General features: G+C 38.9%; 1 protein-coding gene across 1 annotated transcript in view; it reads left to right on the top strand.

Moving 5' to 3' along the window:
• The window catches only part of ATP8A2 (ATPase phospholipid transporting 8A2), a gene marked incomplete at its 5' end in the record, with an annotated part of 656,754 nt that overhangs the window by 79,146 nt on the left and 557,240 nt on the right, over positions 1–20,368 (top strand). The window lies entirely within an intron of this gene.

Raw genomic sequence — 20,368 nt, forward strand, 5'->3', positions numbered from 1 at the left:
GTATTGTGATACCCTATCTAATTGGTTTTGCAGTTCATTTTGGGTCTCCAGTAGTTGTAAACCATACCATGCTGTTTTTAGTCATTCTTTTTCAACCTCTTTGAGCTTGCTTTGAAGATCTGCAATATCTGCCTCCATGTTCTTTTCCTGTTTTTAGCCTGTCCTATCTTCCTCACTCCTTCCCCCAGGTGCTGTGGCTGGTGGCAAGACCTGAGAGCACCGCGTGTCTGGATCCTCTGGATCCATGATGCTGACTCCACCCTGTCACTGAGGGTGGTAGCTTATTATAACTGAAAAACTATTCATTTACTTAGTCCTCCTGTAAGTGCCAGGGCTTTTTGAATACAGGTCCCCTGATACAGTTCTTTTCCCCCTTCAATACATTATTATTAACTATATTCATTCATGTTGTGCAATAGATTACTAAAATTTATTCCTCCTGAGAAGTCGATATAGTTCTTTGTTCCTCAGTGTGTAATATGTCTTCTCCAGTTACTGTTAAGATACTTTTCTTTACTGCTGGTTTTGCCCATTGGAATATGATGTGACTTGATGTGTTTATGTTTATCCTATTAGGTGTTCATTGAATTTCTAGACATTTGAGTTTAAAGTTTTCCTCATATCTGGAAATATTTTTTCATGTCACTTCTCAAATATTTCATGTTACTCCTACCTTATATTTCCCCTATAACTCCAATTATATATACATTAGATCCCTTTGAGATCATCTCATAGGTCCCTGATGCTCTGTTTTGTATTTTTCCCCAATGTTTCATTTCGGATAATTTCTATTGTTATGTTTTTGAATTCACGAATCCTTTCTTTTGCAGTGCATAATCTGCAATTAATCTTACATAGTGTCATTTTCATTTTAGATATTCTGGTTTCCTTTCTAGAAATTTTGTTTCTTACATGCACCTCACATATTTCTTTCTTACTATTGTTCTCCGGGTTTTTATTTTATTTTATTTTTTTCTTCTCATTTGAGCGGCCTGGGATTCGAACCGCGGTCCTTCCGCATGCTAGGCGAACGCTCTCCAAAAGGAACTATTGTTCTCTTTTCTCCAAATCCTTGACCATATTAGCTTTTATTAACTATTAGCTTTTATTAACTATTTTAATGTCCTTTTCATGGTAATTTCACATTTCTTTCACTTATGAGCCTATGTCTGTTATGAAATTTTCCCTTAATTATGGATCATCTGTTTCATATGGATTTTCTACTTCTTTCCATGTCTAATGACTTCTGATGAATGTTAGCCCTTGTAAATTGAGTGCTGGATTTTGTTGATTTCTGTCAGCAGTTCTGGACTTTGTTTTGACTTAGTTACTTGTAGATCAGTTGCAGCTAGTTCTTAAGCTATAATATAGCGGGTCTGTTGCAGCTAGTTCTTAAGCTGTAATACAGTGGGTCTGTTGCAGCTAGTTCTTAAGCTGTAATATAGTGGGTCTAGAGTAGCCTTCCATTTAGATCATTTTTAGCTCCACAGTTAAGGTGTGATTCCAAATGTATTCAAGAAGGTCTTTCTACTCTGATTCATGGGAACTCTAACAATTTCCTGGCTTTGTATGAACTCTGAAAATTATTTCCTGGACAGTGCTTTGGAAATTAGTCTTTCCCTGGCCTTGAGGAATATGCTGTCTATATGTGGAGATTGAAATTTAGCCCAAGATGCAAGTAAACCTCCATACAAATTTCTGGAACTTCTGGTTTACATAGTCATTCATCTCCAGTTCTCTACTTTGTAAACCCTTGGCATTTTGGCCTCCCCAAATGGAGATCTCTGTCTCCTCAATTTAGCAATACTGCTAGGCTTTTGTTTAGGTCCTTCTTCTATTGAACTTTAACCAAGAAACTGTTTTCAGGTGGAAAGATGGTGTGCTTATAATTCTCATTTTGTTTCTTTTCTCTCAGAGATTAGTTGCCTACACTGCCTATTGTTTGGTATGAGAAAATTTGTTGTTTTTTAGTATTTTGTCCACTTTTTAATTGTTGTAGTGGAAGGAGTAGTCAGGACCTCCTTATGTCTTCATAGTCAGAAACAGAAATCCCTATTAATGTCTTTTAAACTTTGTCATTTTGTGAGGTAAGATAACCTCATTTTACTTTACGTTTTCCGGTTATCGATGCATATTTTTTCCTTTTAAATTAACTTAGACTTTCTAGGCCTACCATGGTATAGTTTGAGGGATCCAGTTGTTTAAATATCATCTAACATGGGTTGTTTTTACAGAAGTGGAAAATCACTCCGTGCTGTGCTTTGTTTTCAAAATCTCAACATAGAGTTTAAATCCTGGAGAGGTATCCCTTTCTGTAAGCAAATCTATTTTTTCAAAAAATCTATTCTTTCGAAATTTTAAGAAGTTCATGAGCTTTAGTTAGAGAACTTAGGGGCAGTAGTTCACTATGTAGCTCAAATGTTAGCACATGAGAGACTCTTGTGACATAAGGAATGGAAAAATATATGTTTGCCTCTGGCATCTTTCCAACATCAGGGCTACCTGTACAATAAATAGATGTTACATACAAATCTTTGGGTTGTAAGTATCATCTTGATCTTTACTTCACTAAAATAATTCTATTTTATTTATGTGTTTTTCTTTCTTTATAAATTTGTGATTGGCTTTTATGTCTACAGGCTATATTATTTTTATGTAAGTCATATGCCAATACAATGTGCTTGAGAAAGGTGCCATTAAAAATTGATATCCTATTTAAGTTTATATTGAGTATTTGGTAGTAATTTATTGGCTACAAGAACATTTATAGACACAGATGTACTTAAGATACACTACTTCAAATTGTTTTAGATGTTTTATAGTTCCAGGAAGATCTCAAATATTTAAAACAGCAAATATCTTCTTAGCTTGATCAATAGATATGAATTAGGTATGTAAGACTGATGCTCAAAAATGTAGTCTTGATAACTGAAGCATTTAATTTAGAAAATTTTGAATTAAAAATAATGGGGTAAAACATCAGGTCCTTTAGGAAGGCATTATATGAACTTTTCTTAATGATTTTAAGTTGTTTTGTGAACATAAGTGATTACATTGTGTCTAGTTAGGGTTCTCTTTGTGGTTAAGGTTTTAGGGCCACGCACTACCGCTAACTTACGGCCCCAAGGGTTGCTGTGTTTGGCAAGCTTGTGTGTTTACTGTTCAGTGCCTATTTTTGCTATGAATTGTCATTTACAACTAGTGACTAGTGTGCCTGCCTTAGCAGTTTTTTTTTTCTTCTCTATTTACCCTCTTTATTCATCTTACTAGAAACTAGGGTAAACTTAATACAGTGGTTCCTACTTATCCATGGGGGATACAATTTAAGACCTCCAGTGGGTTCCTGAAACTGCAATATATAATATTTTTTTCTACTTATACAGACCTATGATAAAATTTAATTCACAATTTGGGCACTATAAGAGATTAATAACAATAGCAAATAGAACAATTATAACAATCTATTATAATAAAAGTTATTTAAGACTTTTGAATTGTTTATTGCTGGAATTTTCCATTTAGTATTTTTAAACCGTGGGTGACCACATATAACTAAAACCATGGAAAATGGAACTGTGGATAAGGGGGGCGGGCTGTTATATATGCTTACCTGTAAAGAAACACTAGCATTCTAGAATAAAAAGGTTTTGATTTTAGTGAAAACATTTCCAACATCAACTTGGATTTTTCTACAAGGTTTTTAATCCCTAAATCACAGGTAAGTAGGGAGTTTGCTAGAAGGCCATTATAGCTTGGTGAGGTGTTTGCACTTAGCTTAAAGGGTGCAGTGAATTGGATCTAGCTCTATCTTGTCTGACAGGGTTTCCTTAAGCTGGTATTGAAATTATGTTTCCTTCTTTAGATAAAAAATGTAGGCTTTCATGAGTGGGGAGGGCTAAGAAGAGAAGAAAAGGACTGGTTTGGTAGTTGACATGTAAGAAGCCAATGAAGAATAAGGTAATTATTAATAATGAACTTGTAAGCCAGACATGGTGGCATACACCTGTAATTTTAGCTACTCTGGAGACTGAGGCACAAGGAATCCAAGTTTGAGGCCAGCCATGGCAATTTAACAAGGCCCTGTCTCAAAAAATAAAAGGACTGGAGAGTTCAGTGGATAGAATCCCTGGGTTCAATCCCCAATACTACACACACACACACCTACACACATACACACACACACACACACACACACACACACACACACACCCCTACACACACACACACACACACTTTGTAACTGCTACACTAGTGCAGCTGAATAGAAATATAATGCAAGGGCTGGGGTTGTAGCTCAGTGATAGAGCACTTGCCTAGCTTGTGTGAGGCACTGGGTTCGATTTTTAGCACCACATATAAATAAATAAATTCCACTGACAACTAAAAAAAATATAATGTGAGCATATTTTAAATTTAGTAGTATATTTTATTTAACTCAATATATCTCCAATGTTATTTTGTCTTGCAATCAATATAAAAATTATTGTCATTTTGCGCTTTTTATACTAAGTCTTCAAAGTCTAGTGTGCATTCTGCATTTACAACATACTTAAATTTAGATTAGCCACATTTTACATGCTCAATAGTAACATGTAGTTGGTGGCTATCATATTGAACAGTATATAGTGTTACTCTGTTACATAGTGTGATTAGTTTTTAAATCTGATTAGCTTTATTCTTAATATTTAAAATCTACATATAAACACAGAAATTGCATTGAGTAATATGTTGATAGTTCACATTTACTCGTTTTAGTGCACTTTGGATGGCTATAATGAAATGACATTTTGCAAATTTTGGCCTCTGGTAATTCACAACTATGCTTCCACTACTCTAGGTATTTATACCTGCTTGGGTTATCAACACATAATCTTTGTGATGCTGTGCCTTCTATTGATAAAAATTTGATGACAACCTTAAATATAGCAAATATTTTCAACATGAACTGTGCATACACAACAGGAAAACAAGAATTTGTTGGGTTAGTTAATGTTATATGAAAGTAAGATTTTTGTGTGTATGCAAGAAAAATATAGGAGTTAATTTATAATTCTAAAAAACAGGAGTTTATTACTAAGTAGTAGAAGACAATGGTGGACATAGAGATGCTCTTTATAGCCCAAAACATAAATTGAGGTTCATAAGTGGACTGGGTAGAAAAATACCTTGTTAGAATAAAGTACAGTGCACACAGAGAAATTCTTAGGAAAAATAAGAACTTTTTGACAAACAGAAGATTATGTAAACTCTAGGGCAATGTGGTAGCTGAGTTTTAGATATGTTTAGCAAGTTAATTTATGGTATTGTAACTTTTTCACTTGAAAACTATAATCGTATCAGTTAACAGAAATTTTAATTTAAAAACTTTGTACTTAAAAATATAACATAAATAAATTCTATAAGTTAGCTATTTTGAATTGTTCCCAGGAGTCTATCAGTGTTTGGGGTCAAGAGAAGTAAAAAATTCATTCTTAGGTTCCCTCAAGTGGTAGGATTCTGACATTAGATTAGACGTGAGTTTATTATGATATCTAGTAGAGAAGCTATGACGAACTCATTATGTTAACAATGTCAATGTCAGGCGTGTGAACTTTTCCATAGAGTTTTGAACACTCATTGTAAGGTTGAGTTTTTGACCTAGGGTGCATTCATTTGACAGATGTCTACCTGGCTAAAGAGGACTGTGAGAGAACTGAATTAGGCAAATGCATTACCCATCATTAGGATGTATGGAAGATGAGTTGTTATACATGCCCTGTTTAAAATTTATGTTTTCTACAAGAAATTCCTTGGAGAAATTGACTTTGGGTTTAGAGACCCAAACAATAAGGAACAGAGATGTGAAGTTGTGGAAGAAAGAACTTCCAGCTGGGATTGCTGTGAGCAGAAGGAATAGTAAGAGCTAAGGCTCTGAGGTGGGAAGGAGCTATACCCTTACGAGGGACAGAAGTGAAGGCAGTGTGTCTAGAATAGAGCCTTATAGCCCATGGTGGGTGTTATGGTTTCAATGTGTTCCCAAAGTTCATGCATTGGGAACTTAATCCCTAGTGCAAGAGTGTTGAGGGGTAGGACCTTTGAGAGGCGATTAGGTTAAGGGAGCTCTGTCCTCACGAATGGATTGAAGGAGCAGGTTTATTATCCTGAGAGCAAGGTCCTTATAAAGGAGGGGTTTGGCCCCTCGCTTGTTCTCTTTTGCCATGTGCTGCCCTCCACCATGTTATAATGCAACCAGAAAGGCCCTCCACCAGATGCAGGTCCTTGTTCTTGGATTCCCCAGCTTCCAAAACCATGAGCCAAATAAGTTTCTGTCCATTATAAGTTACCCAGTTATCTGGTAATAATACAGCAGCCTAAAACTTACCAAGTCAGTGGAGAGTTAGCTCTCCATTCAAAGTGTAATGGAAAGCTGTAAGTGAGGATGCTAAAATATTTCTAATTAAGGTCAGTTGTTATTGGGGAGGACTCCCCCCCTCAGTATTGGGACAATAATCCATTTGTTCAACTATAGTACACATTAAATGCCCAAGATTGTAGGAAATAAGGGAGTTTTTTACTTCAAGGACCCTAATATAAGAAGGAATTGTTGAAAGAAATTTAGACAATCTACCTGTTTATAGGTATGGAGACAGCACCAAAAACAATAGATGGAAAAATATATAAAATGTAATATATACAATAAAAATATATTTTAATGGACATATTTTAATTGTAAATGTCTATGGGATACAATGTAATGTTTTAATGTGATATTTCATTTTATCTTATAAACATTGAAATTTCACATTGTATCCTGTAAACATGTATAATTAATGTCAATTAAAACACAAATATATTAATATGCCAATTAAATTTCATATATACACATGTAATGTGTACACATATTGCAAAATGATCAGATATGTAATAATCATAGGGTAGTTTGCAGTTCCCATCGCCTCAAGCATTTATCATTTATTTGCAATGGGAACATTTAAAATTCTCTCTATTAGCTAATTTGAAATAAGCAATTATTATTAACCATGGGTTTCCTACTGTGTTATAAAACATTAGAAATCATCCCTCCTATCCAACTGCACCCTGGTACACATTAACCATCCTCTCTTTGTGCCCACTTCCCACCTACCTTGATGGAAAAATGTTAATAGAGGAAAATACCTGGAGGGTATTAAGAATGGAAAATAGGAACCATAGTAAGTGTTAATGGTTTCTATGAATCTCTGTCCCTTACGTCCATAGAATGAAGAATGAAGCTTTTTCATAGCTATCATCATCATTTATCATTACCGTCATTGTTACCTGTTTGAATGATGTGTCATTAAATAAGATAACACCCCAGATCTGAAATACATACTTCAGTCACATTGCTATAGTTTGGATCTGGAATGTCCTCCATAGGGCCTTGTGTTAAAGACTTGTTCTCCAGGGTGGCACTGTGGGGTGGCAGTGGAACCTTTAAGAGGTCGTACCTAATGACTGTTGGTCATTGGGGATGTGCCTTTGAAAGGGATTTTGGGATGCTGGCTTTAGCTCTTTCTCTCCTTTTTCAATTCCTATATGAGATGAGAAGTTTTGTTCTGTTATGCATTACTACCATGTGCTGGGAACATTGCCACAGGCCCAAACCAATGGGGCCAATTGGTCATGGACTAAAACTTCCAAACCATAAGTCAAAACACTCTTTTTCTATTTATAAATTGATTATCTTGGGGTTTGTTATAGCAACAAAAGCTGACTAAAGACACCTGTGATGACCCTAAGGTTATCATATTCTAAGATTATCTACCCTAAGATTACCAGAGTGAGAAAGGCACTACCACCCATAGCAGGATTTCCGTATATATCCTGTGGTCTAAGTGATGTTTCTAGTTATCTGAAAGCAGATGCTCGTATCTAACTAATGCCTTATTATCCTGGGTAGTTGATGATTTTTATTTTTATTTTTTAATTTTTGTTTTGTTTTTATTTGTTCCAATTCATTATACATGACAGCAGAATGCATTTAGATTCATTTTACACAAATGGAGCACATCTTTTTATTTCTGTGGTTGTACATGAATTAGAGTCATACTATTTGTGTGATCATACATGTACCTAGGGTAATGATGTTCACCTCATTCCACCATCTTTCCCACCCCCATGCCCCCTCTCTTCCCCTCACTCCCATTTGCCCAATCCAAAGTTCCTTCATTCTTACCATATCTCTGCTCCCCCATTATAGATCAGCATCCCCTTATCAGAGAAAACATTCAGCCTTTAGGTTTTTGGAATGGACTTATTTTGCCTTGCACGATATTCTCCAACTCCATCCATTTACCTGCAAATGCCATAATTTTATTCTCCTTTAAGGCTGAGTAATATTCCATTTTGTGTATATCACAGTGTCTTTATCCATTCATCTACTGAAAGACATCTAGGTTGGTTCCACAATCTGGCTATTGTGAATTGAGCTGCTATAAACATTGATGTGGCTTTGTCACTGCAGTATGCTGATTTTAAGTCCTTTGGGTATAGGCCAAGGAGTGGGATAGCTGAGTCAAGTGGTAGAATAAAGTGTCCCTACTTTTGAAGATTTAGAGGCAACACATATAAAATTATCATGCATTTAAAAAGCATTTGTACTTTATTTGCATTTTGCTTAAAGAGTGTATCTTAACAAAATAAATTTAAATAATTTCATCGCTGATATTCTCAACCTACTTTGGTATTTGAAGCCAAGGTAGGTGGAGGACAGGCACTGAATCCAACATGGGGTTGTGTGGCAAGGGCAGGCTTCTCAGAAGAGAGAAAACCCAAGCTGTGGCTTAAAGGATGAGTTGTGGCAGGCAGAGACCAGGCTGAGAGGATGGAACTCCAGGTAGAAGGAAGCACACTTAACGTTCTGCGCTGTGAGTTATTTCTGTGCTGGTCTGTTTCCTATCAGATTACAAACTCCTTAAATGCAGGGAGAGAATTTTTGACTTTTGCCTTGTGTACATAGAATGTCCAGAATTTCTGGCAAATAGATAACTTCCTGTCTGCCTCAACTTTTTTTTGCTTGCTTCCTTCATTTCTTCTGCCTAGTCTTGACTCCAGGATAGTTTCATCTCTAGTGATGGGGCTTTGGCTTTCCTGGTTTGAACTCTGGGTATGCTCACCACTTCTACCATTCCTGGAGTAGCTGTTGGAACTTTTTCCTCTTCTTTTTTTTAATGCATAGACTCTGGAAATATGCTTCTATTTTTAGAAAAAAAATCCTAAAGGACAAAAGATTCATTTAGTCAATAGATATTTGTCTATTTTAGGAAGCTTCTTAAGACTCCCTCTCTCCTGAATTATTTATAATAATTATGTAAAACACTCTTATAATAACAAAAAATTCAACCTGGATTTTGAACTGGTTATTTAATTACTCGTTGCCTCATTTTTGTTATCTTTAAAATTAAGATGCCACTTCAGATGATTGTCATAAGGATTAGAGGGATTATTACAAATAGGATGCTTAGTAGTAGGTTCAAAAACAGTTGTGCTTCTCATTATAATTATTTAGGACCTATAAAATGGTATGGCCAAGACAACAAATTGATCTGGAAGCACTGAATTGGTTGATAATGTTGGGGATTCAAATGATTCCATAGGCATTCCCTTTTTAAAGATTTTTCCCAGATTTTAAACTTTTCTCACTTATGTGTCTGAGAAGAAAATGTGATACTCAAAATGTCAAATCAACTAGAAAGTCAGGAAAAGCACTCTACTGGGAAAACTGTATTTCATGTCAATGAATTTAGGAATAAAGGTGAATGGATTGCCCTCCATGATGAATTGCTTGAATCTGACTACACATATTTTGACATTTATGTATATATTGTTGATGGAAGCAGAATGTTAGGTTCCAATGACCAGTGATGATAATAAGCAAACATGACAGGCAGATATGCATGTGAAACGGGGTGGCAGTTGAAGCAAACGAATGTACAAAACACTTAACTCTCATAGGCTCAGAGTCCCCACCTCCCTGGGAAAGATGAGAAGGGATGTCAAGAGAATTATCAAGGCATTTGCATTGGGTGTGTTTTAAAATGGCAGAAATAGGCAAGCTAGGCTTTTGTTTGTGAGGAGACTGGATTAATTCCTCCCTTTCCCTTTCATCATATTTTTAACAGGATGGCTTTGCTTTGGAGTTTTTTTTTTTTTTAAGCATTGTTTGGGATCTGGAAAGAGAACAGTGTCAGGGAAGTGCATTAAAAAGCTTGTCTCTGCTTTTGATCTTTAGGAGAGGAGGAGGAGAGAAGAAAGCAATGTGGCATGTCTTGATTTTTTTCTCTCTGGAGAAGATTTCCCCAATAAGATACAAGGCATTAGGGATAAGTGAGGATAATACTGAGAGACAACAGGTCTTGTTTTCCTAGACTGCCCACCTGTATTTTTTTAGATAGTGTGGAAACCAATTCAAAAGCCACTGGGCCTTCCAGAGGCGCACACTGCAGGACTCTGCATGGATGGCTGATGAGCAGGCAGATTGCACAGAGTGATGCTATGGTCTCTGCACAGGTGAGGCAGAAGCCCAGGTGAGGCAAAGCCATTAAAAGAACAGTAATGCCCTTTCATAAAGCCAAACCAGAACAGGTACAGACTGTAACCATGAATACTGGCAGGATCACCAGGAAGATCACTCTGCAGACAAGAGGAGGCAGAAGGCTTTTATGCTAAGGACCCTAACTCTTCCCCAAGTCATCATCCCTACTCTCCATTTTCCCAGCACCATTTAAAGGAGAGAAGAAAGAGAAAAAGGATGTGGTCTGGAAGCTAAAGCATCCTTATTCAAGAGAGATTGAAAACCATATACATAAACTTTTTCAACAGGACTAAGCTCCAAACAAAAATGGATATTTCCATTCCCCCCGCCGCCCAGGTACCCATTGGGTAATGACTTAGGAGGTGGTTCAGATGAGTTGCAGATTGAATTTAAGGATTTGCATTTTCTTCTGTCTACCTAAAGCAGAATGTGAAATTTTGTGTTTATTTGATTTACTCATTGAATATACCTATTTAGTGCTTTCCACATTCCATGACCTGGGGATTCAGGGATGGTTAACATGAGCATGAGCCCTGCCATTTTGGAGCTTATGGTGAATGTTGGAAGACATGAAATGAACAAAAAAATTCCATAGAGTGATAAGTACAATGGAAAAAAGGATGCACAATATTAGGGAATAATTGACAGGGATAGTGTAGATAGGTGGTAGTCGGGGTGCTTCTGTGGAGAAGTGAAATTGAAGCTGGGGCCTGAGTGACAGGAAGGAGTTGACAAAAGAAAGAGGAGGGAAGAGCATTCTGGGCAGAGAGAGGGAATAAAGGTGATGCCTTTGAGGAGTAGAGAGAAGGCAACTACAGTTGGAACTTCCAGAACATGGGGGATGGGCCACTAATGATGCTGGGTGTTCAGCCAGATGCCATGAATCCATGTGTTATTGGACAAGGAATCATAGGTCTTCAAAATGCTTGGGACAGGCAAACCATAACTCCAGAAAACAAAACAAAATAAATCAAAAAACAAAAAACCACAAAACAAAACAAAACACCTGTAATACTCATGGGACTAATGGTTAAAGACCATGTGATCAGCCCTCCATGTGCCGTAAGAGCAGGTTTGCATCAACAGATTCAACCAACCCTGGAGGGAAAATATTGGCAAAAAGAAAAATAAATAATAATACAATGATAAAAATCATAAACTAATATAGTATAACAACTATTTACAAACCATTTAGACTATATTAGGTATTATAAATAATTTAGTGATGATTTCAAGTTGATGGAGGACGTGTGCAAATACAGGTTATTTATTTATTCATTTATTTATTTATTTATTTTTATGTGGTGCTGAGGATCGAACCCAGTGCCTCACATGTGGTAGGCAAGTGCTCTACCACTGAGCCACAACCCCAGCCCAATACACTGTTTTACATGCAAATAAATACACCATTTATTTGCAACTACTACACCATTTTATATAAATGCAAATACTGAACCATTCTATATAAATGACTTGAGCATTTGCAGATGTTGGTATCCGCAGTGTGTGTGGAAGTGTGTCCTAGTCCCCTGCAGATGATTATATTCGTGCATATTGCATTAACAATGGGATTTTAAAGTTGGTATTTCCACCTTGAGCCCAGATTCAAAGCCCTAGGGGCAGTGGGGAATATCCATCCTCACAGAAAGAGTTGCTATGAGAAGTCACTGGACTTGTATTTTAAGCCTTGACCAATCCAGCCAAATTGAGTACTTGAAACACAACCTTTAAATTTGTAGTTTTGGCTTTATATATGAAAAATATTTCCCTAAAAGTACCTTTGTTTTTACTTAATTTACATGATGAACTTTAATATAAGGAATAGAATGGGTTTCGAGGAACAGAAGTCCAGTCTGTACTGCTGTACTTATTGGAAACAAGGCTTCCAATTACTACGGCTCAGCTTTCACCCAAAATGCAGGAGCCAACTAGATTTAAATAAAGTATCTCTGGCATGTGTCTCTGCTTACATGCAGTTCCACCCGGAACACCCTACTCTTTCTCTGCACAGCCAAATCATACTCATTCTTACAAGCCCAGTTCAAATCCTTTGTGAAAGTATCCTCTTTTTTTTAGGCCCTCTTTGAGACAAGCAGTCATCCTGATGCTTCAGATTTCCATATTTCTTGGTCTGTCTTGCTACTGAAATGTAAGCTTATGCCTTCAACTATGTAACTCTCCCTTTATGCTCCCTTACACAATGCTTTGTGTCCAGGAAGCATTTAATAACGGAATGAATTCAGGTTAATAATAACTGAATTATATATTTTATATCATAAAACGTCCATGGCCTATTACTTTCTTTGTATCCTTTCTATCCCTGTAAAAAGAGAAGAGGGAAACCAAGTGTTTATAGAAATAAGAAATCCTGACCCATCAGAGCCTCTTTGTGTCCCTTTCTTTTGAAGTCATGGGTAGAAGTGGATCACAGATGCTATATTTAGAGAGACATGGTTTGTGCAAAGTGGGGTCTTGAAAAGGCCTTCAAAATGTGTCTGCCAAGGCTAGAACGATCACAGTTTGCATTTGCACAGCATTTTCATTGTGTCTGTTTGATTAGGAGAATTAATCAGCCCAAGTACTTCTCCAGCAGCTGGACTGCTTTTGATGTGTCTGTGTTCTGAACAATTATGAACCATCTTATAAATAGGGGTAGAGGCCAGAGTTGAACTCGGAACTCTTTGAGGAAGGGAGTGTGTGTGTGTGTGTGTGTGTGTGTGTGTGTGTGTGTGTGTGCGTGTGCATGACTCTTGTCACAAAGCTCTATAATTACTGCACTCCCCTCCTAGAGATATACCTGGAGGCAAAGATAAAACAACCTTTACATACTTTTCAAGCATAGTACATAAAAAAGTGGGGGGAAAACATAACCAACATCTTAACTCATGCAATAAAAATTTGAATACCTATGCTTGCTATAAAATGTAAGCCAATAGAAATTTGAACAATTATTTCTTTGAAGTGGAAGTTGGAACTAAATCAGATCATTAACTGTGAGAGAACTTTGTTTATATAAGGGCTCAAGAAACTGTGGCCTATGGGCCAAATCAGACCTGTGAGGGAAGAAAGACGTGTTAATCAGATTTCTTTCACTGTAAAAGGAGGAAACGCTTATTTTGGTTCATGGTTTTTGGTCATTTTTCCCTCTGGCCCTGTGGCAAGGTAGCACATCATAGCAGGAGTGTGTGATGGAGGAAACTGCTCATTTCATGACAGTCAGGAATCAAGGACAGAGAAGGGGCCAGGGTCTCAATATCTCCTTCAAGGGAATGCTCCCAATAACTTTTTCCCCCTGGGCTCCACCTTCTAAAGGTTCCATGACCTTTGGGCAACATTTAAGACCCAAACCTCAGCAAAATATTTTTACATTTTTAAAGACATTTTTGTTTAAAAAAAAAAAAAAGGAGGAGGAGGAGGAGGGCTTAGAGGAAGAAGAGGATGAAGAAGAAGAGGGAGAAGAAGAATATGAGACAGACCAGATATGTCCCATGAAGTCTAAAATAGTTACTAACTCACACTACAAAAAGTATACCAGACCTTGATATTAACATTCAAATTTATTTTGTGGAACAAAAACCAAGGCACAGATGGTAGCTGCTTATCTAAGGTCCAAGTATCAGCCTGATCAAGGGCAGATCTGGGCTTCTAATTCTTTCCTATGAGCCAATTAGTTTTGCGATTGTTAACAAGGTTTCCCTTTGACGCTGTCATTCAAGAGTTCACAGAGTAATGTTTGTCATGTAATTCTAACACTAACTGGCCAAAGTTAGGTCGATTTCATAGGATGAGGACGTAATCCTCCATAAGACTGCATTCCCTTTAGACATCAGCCACAGACTCAAGGGTTGACAGGCCATCTGCTCTTCTGACCAACTGGAAATAAATTTTGAGTTCTCACTACACTCTCAGAGAGCTCAGAAAGATGCTATACTTATAATTAGACTTATTATAAGAATTAATCAGGACCAGCCAAATGAAAAGACACAAACATTAAGGTCTGAGAGGATCCCAAACATGCAGCTTCTGTGACCTCAGGAGATGTCATCTTCTCAGCGCATTAGTGTGGCTCATCAACCTGGGTAGCCCTCCTGAGCTCTGGGACCCATAGCTTCTCCTCTGCTCCCGGTTTCACTATGTAGGCTTTATCAGTGGGATCCCTGGCAGCATAATTGAACTCAATCTCCAGCTGCCCTGAGGTTGGGCTGGTTCACGTGGTTCAAAGACCTGACCCTCCAGTCACATTTTTTTCCCTGGCAATTTCAGACCCATCTGAAGCTAGCTAGGGATGCACCATGAGTCAACTTTGCAGCATAAACTCAGGTGTGGACCAAGATACCCCCCAAGAATGACAAAGATGCTCCTATCACTCAGGAAGTTCTAAGAGCTTATTAGAGGCTTCCTCCCAGGAGTCCAGGACAAGAAGCAGAGAAATTCTTTATTACACAATACCCAAGCAAGGTCTGACTTTCCCTCTATTTCTCTTTCCATTGCTTAAGAATCATAGAGCTAGTTATAGGCTCTTTTAGGACAGTCTGTCTGAGTTAGGAAGACTAGGGTACTTCTTTCCCAAGACTCTCTACTTGGAGTAAAACATCTTTACCATGAAAATGGACTAGACAGGTCTTGGAGCATCTTTTCAGAGTTGTGAACATTATGAGTTAGGGAAAAAATACTGCAGTTCAGAGTGAAGCATTCTGTTTCTGTATCACTTAAGGAAGGAAACACTTCATAGTAATTTGCCTTATGTTAACTCACATTTTCTGCTTAATTTCTTATTTAAGGTTCTTAACTCCCAGAACCTAGTTTATTACTCTAGTATTTATTTATTTACATTACATAAATTTTTAATGATAAATAATATGATAATAAACAGATACAGAATACATATTGTTTTAATATTTTTTAGGTAGGAATTGGTTTCAAAAATCTGTTAGGAGTTTTCATTTCCAAAATCATTCTCATTTCCAAAATGATTTCCTTAGTTTATGTAATGGTAGAAATGAGGCAACATCCTCTTTTCCACTTTCTTACTGGCTGGCAAGATGTCTGTCATTGTTCTTATTTCTTAACCAGTGTGTTCCATACCCATATTGCCAGTGACACATTGCATGTGAGTGCAATGATGGGGGATTTGCATGAGTCCGTAAAATGAGAATACTACTACTACAAATACTACTACCACAATGACTTGAACACAGAGATCAACAGAGAGCCCAAGCTGAAGGAGGTGAGAATTGATGATGGTTCCAGAGTAGTGGGATGGGTGTTCTTGCCCTGCAAAGCTTCTTTGTACATTGTGGGGAGGGGCGGCCCCTAGTGGGTCTTCTATACCTATTCAGCTCTCCTATTGATGCATCCTCTTATTCATGATTTCATGGTGGGCATTCTCTGCCATCTCTCTCTTTCATAACATTCTGTTCTTTCTCCAATCATGACAGAAACTCTGAATAGAGGAGGAGAACAGATGTGCTTATTTCTTTAGCCATTCACCTTTCAGCCACTTCTAGGTTTCATCTTAACACACCAGCCCTGATGTTGCCATGGAGACTTTCCTCTCTGGGATCTAGCCTCTCTGGGTTTGGGTTGTGGCATCTAATGCAACTGTGGCAGAGATATTTAAAACCTTGGCGCCCCAGTGTGATCTATAAGTGAAGAACAATTTGTCTCTCCTCTTTAATCTTACTTGCTCTTGTATCTTACAGGGCAAAATAGATTTTCTGTGTGCTCCTTTGTTGTGTTAATAGGAATAACTGATTATGAGTGATTTACAGGATGATTAAGGGGTGGTTCATGTAAACCAAAGACCCCACACTGCTGGGATCAAGGAGGGGACTAGAATCTGGATCCAAAAGCTATTGAGACTCTGTGGGTCTGCCCACAGGTGCTTCATCTTTATTTCAAAAGAAATTCTTCCTTTGCCTCCTACTGTACTCTGTGAGAGGAAGATGGTCCTCCAGAGACCTGGAGAGTATATGTTTTATAGGTCAGCCACATGCAGAGATGGTCCTCACTAGTTCCCAGAAGAGAGATTCTTAGTGAAACAACTTGGACCGCATCATTATTAATGGTCCAAATAGCTGTGATGAGAAAATGGGATTGCATAGTATATCTGTCTTCTGGGTTCCCTGACTTTTAGGTCAGAGAGCAAGAGTTCAGTTCAGCAGTTGGTCCAGCAGCTAGGTAGTTACTTTCAAAAGGCACTTACTATGTTAGCCTTTTATTTATTCATTTGACATATACTTACAGACTGCCTGTGGCATGCTAGTCATTATTCAAGGTGTAAGTGACAGAGCTGCAAATAAGACAAAGTCCCTTCCCTTTCTCTCATGACCTTGGCCATCAACTCTCTTGCTGCATTTTCACTGTTAAAGTTTGGGTCCTAAATGTCCCTCAAAGGCTTATATGTAGAATACTTGGTCCCTAGCTGTTTTAGTCAGTTTTTTCTTCACTGTGACCAAAAGACCTGACAAGAACAATGTAGAGGAGGGAAAGTTTACTTGGGGCTCATGATTTCAGATGTCTGACTCTGCAGATGACTGACTCTATAAGCAGAACCTCATGGAGGAAGGGCATGGTGGAGGAAAGTGGCTCAGGATATGACAACAGGAAGCAGAATAACCTACTTCCTCTGGCTATACCCTATAGCCTGCAGTTATTATACAGTTAATCTGCATTAGTGGAATAACCCACGGATTAGATTACACCTCTCATAATCTAATCATTCACCTCTGAACATTCTTGCATTGTCTCACACATGAACTTTTGGGGGATATGGCTCTATGGGGATGTGGTGGAAGCTTCAGGAGGTGGGACCTGATTGGAGGAAGTACATCATTAGGGCCATGTCCTTCAAGGGCATGTTGGGACTCCCACCTCTTATCTTCCTCTTTGTTTGCTGTGAGCAATTTCCTCCACCAAGTGCTATGGTGATCTTCTGCCTCACCAGAAGAGAAACAATGGAGCCAAATGACCATGAACCCCTGGAACTGTGAGCCAAAGTAAATTTTTCCTCTGTTAAGTTGATCTATCTCAGGTATTGTGTCACAGTGACAGAAATCTGACTAATACATCAGCTTTGCAGGGGACAAACAGTATTTATTTGCCTACTCTTGCTCTCTTGATTCTTTCTCTTCACTTATTTCTCAACTAATAGGTATTTATTGAACTCCCACTGTCTGCTGACACTGTGCCTATTTATATGGGGGAGTTGTAAGTACACACTCTCATTTTGTATGGTGGTATTTGCAAAATGCATTAACTCAGGATTGTCTCATGAGTCTGAATTTGAAACCGTAGTCATAATGTACTTCTTTTCTGCTCTTTCCCAATTTAGATCCTCAATACTGATTTTTTTTAATTAGCCCCTGATACAATTTTGTCTACTTGACAAAATTTGCTTAAGCTGTCCTTGCCCTTACCTACAATGCCTTCCTTTTTACTAATACAAATATTACCCATCCAGTAAGACTTGTGTCTGTCAACAGTGTCCGTATCAGCCACCTGTCTATCCCAAGCACAAAGTGGTTGATGACCTCTGATCCTCATTAGCACCATTTAGCCAGCTCTCAGTTACTTGGTCATAAATTGTCACTCACTGGTAAACAGCTAATCATGGGTATAACTTTGTGCCCTAAACTAGTAAACATTTTGGAGGGCAAGAGCCAGATCTCTTGTTTTTGCAACCCCAGCAGCATCTGACAAGTGATTCTTAATTGTGTCTACTCATTAGTATCACTTACAGAGTTTAAAAAACAAGGACAGGCAGAATCTGTAAGGAAGCTAGGAAACTGTGAGAGTTCCCTCGAGGATACTGATGCACCCTAGAGTTGAGAGCCACTGAGTGAATGCAATTCAGACAATCAACTATTTTGGTTCAGACTAGGGTGTGCATCTGTACATGTCACTGCATCTCTGCTTGGGGAATTCAGAGGCACCCTTTATATAACTCAGGTAAAAATGATTTATTCCACCAGCAAATATGATTGTCCATTATGTGCCAGGTACTGTTGTGGGTGCTGAGGTCACTGCATTGAACAAAGCATGTCCCTGGTGTCCTGGAACTTATGCTCTGGGGTGCAGGAAAAGACCATAAATAAATAATGTCAGGTAATGGGGATAAAAACGCTGTGGAGGAAAACAAAATGGTAAGTGGCAGAGAGAAAAGCAGTACTTTTACATGGGCTAGCTGCAAAAATATTTTCCATCTGTCTCTTAAATCAGCAAATGCTTTAAAACCCAGCCTGGGCTGGCAGAGTAGCTCAGTGGTAAAGTACTTGCCTAGCATGAGTGAAGCCCTGGGTTCAATCCCCAGCACACACTTGCACACACAAAACAAACCCCCAAACAAATTCAAATCCCCCATACAAAACCTTGTTCTTGATTGAAATCCAGGAACCAGAGCTGGTAGAGCAGCCAGTTTTGAAATACAGACTCTTGCTCTCTGCTGCCCCTTGTTGATAATAAGGAGAGAACCCAGTACTGTCCAGTGGCACAGGGATCTCAGAAGGTGGGAGGTGGGTGGGAAGGTGAGGGAATCAGTTCCTCACTGAGGAATAGCAAGGAGGTTGTGGACCCCTGCTAGAGGATAGGAACAAAAATGGAGTGTACCTGAAATGTGACCACTGTGAACCCCAAAGCCGGCATACTTGGTGGGTGCCTTAGCCCACTTCAGACTTAACCCTCACTTAGTATTCAGTATAGTATGTTAGCTCTGAACAACTTCATGTTTTTGTTGTGCCCCTTCTGTTAAGGATTAGGATCCTTATACTCACTTTAAAAGATAACTTTGCCAAAACTTTCTTTCAAATTTTCTCCATGACAATAATAGCATTCTTTGTAGCTAGGAAGTGGAGATTTTCTTCAGTAAGTTTTTAAAATAATATACAACATGAACTTCTGTGACATAGTGAAAAGATGGCAGGTGTGAACATATATCTAAAGGAAACAGTGTAAGGGTCCATCTGTAAGGCATTTATTTTTCCATGACCCTTTATCCCAAGTACCTCTCTCTAAAGGTTAATTCTCAAGGTGGGTGGCCCTTTCCCATGAGGGATATTGACGTGTAGTTGAAGTGGTAATGATTTTGTATGTGTGTTGTAAGGGTTACATCCTTCTCCATGTTCATACCTGACAAGGGAAGGCTAGTGGGGAGTTTATCTCACCCAGGAAGTCTTGGCTATAAGACTGAAATAAAAATAGTGGGGAGTCAGGCGGGTTCGTGTGGTAACCAGAGAAACAGTAACTTAAGCAATGAAATGAAAGCTCAGGCTTTGGTCCATAGCTGGGGTTGGTAAAGCTAAGCCCTCAGGTGACCAGGCACATATATGGAGTAAAGCAGCAGATACCATTCCCATCACAGATATCGTGGGAGCAGGTCCTTCACGCGGGGGTGCAGGACTTTCATTTTAGAGTGCAGAGGTGTGTGTGCTTTCATTATCCCCTTCTGTGGAGACTGCGTGCGGGGACGTCTTCCTATGCTGTTTGCCTCCCTGTACCTAAGCAGCAACAAAGCAGCCCAGAAAATCCAGTTCCAAAGCGCATTCCCTGGGACTGCAGGTGGCCCTCAGCAAGGGTACCCTCTGGCGTTTTGCCACCCGATCCCTGGTCCCCATTGTCCTCACTATCCCGGTCGCAACCGGAAGAGGCGCGCCCCCCGCGGTGCCCGCACACCCGGCATCCCGGACACCGCACGCGGCCGGTGCGCTCCGCCCCGCCCAGCCTCTGGCGCGCCCCAGGCGGCCCGGGAGTAGCGCCGGAGCCGCGGCTGCAGCCCCGGGGGGCGGGCGGGCGGGCGAGGCTGGCTCCACAGGCCCGGGG

Source organism: Sciurus vulgaris, assembly GCF_902686455.1.
Source record: "Sciurus vulgaris genome assembly, chromosome: 4".
NCBI lineage: Eukaryota > Metazoa > Chordata > Mammalia > Rodentia > Sciuridae > Sciurus > Sciurus vulgaris.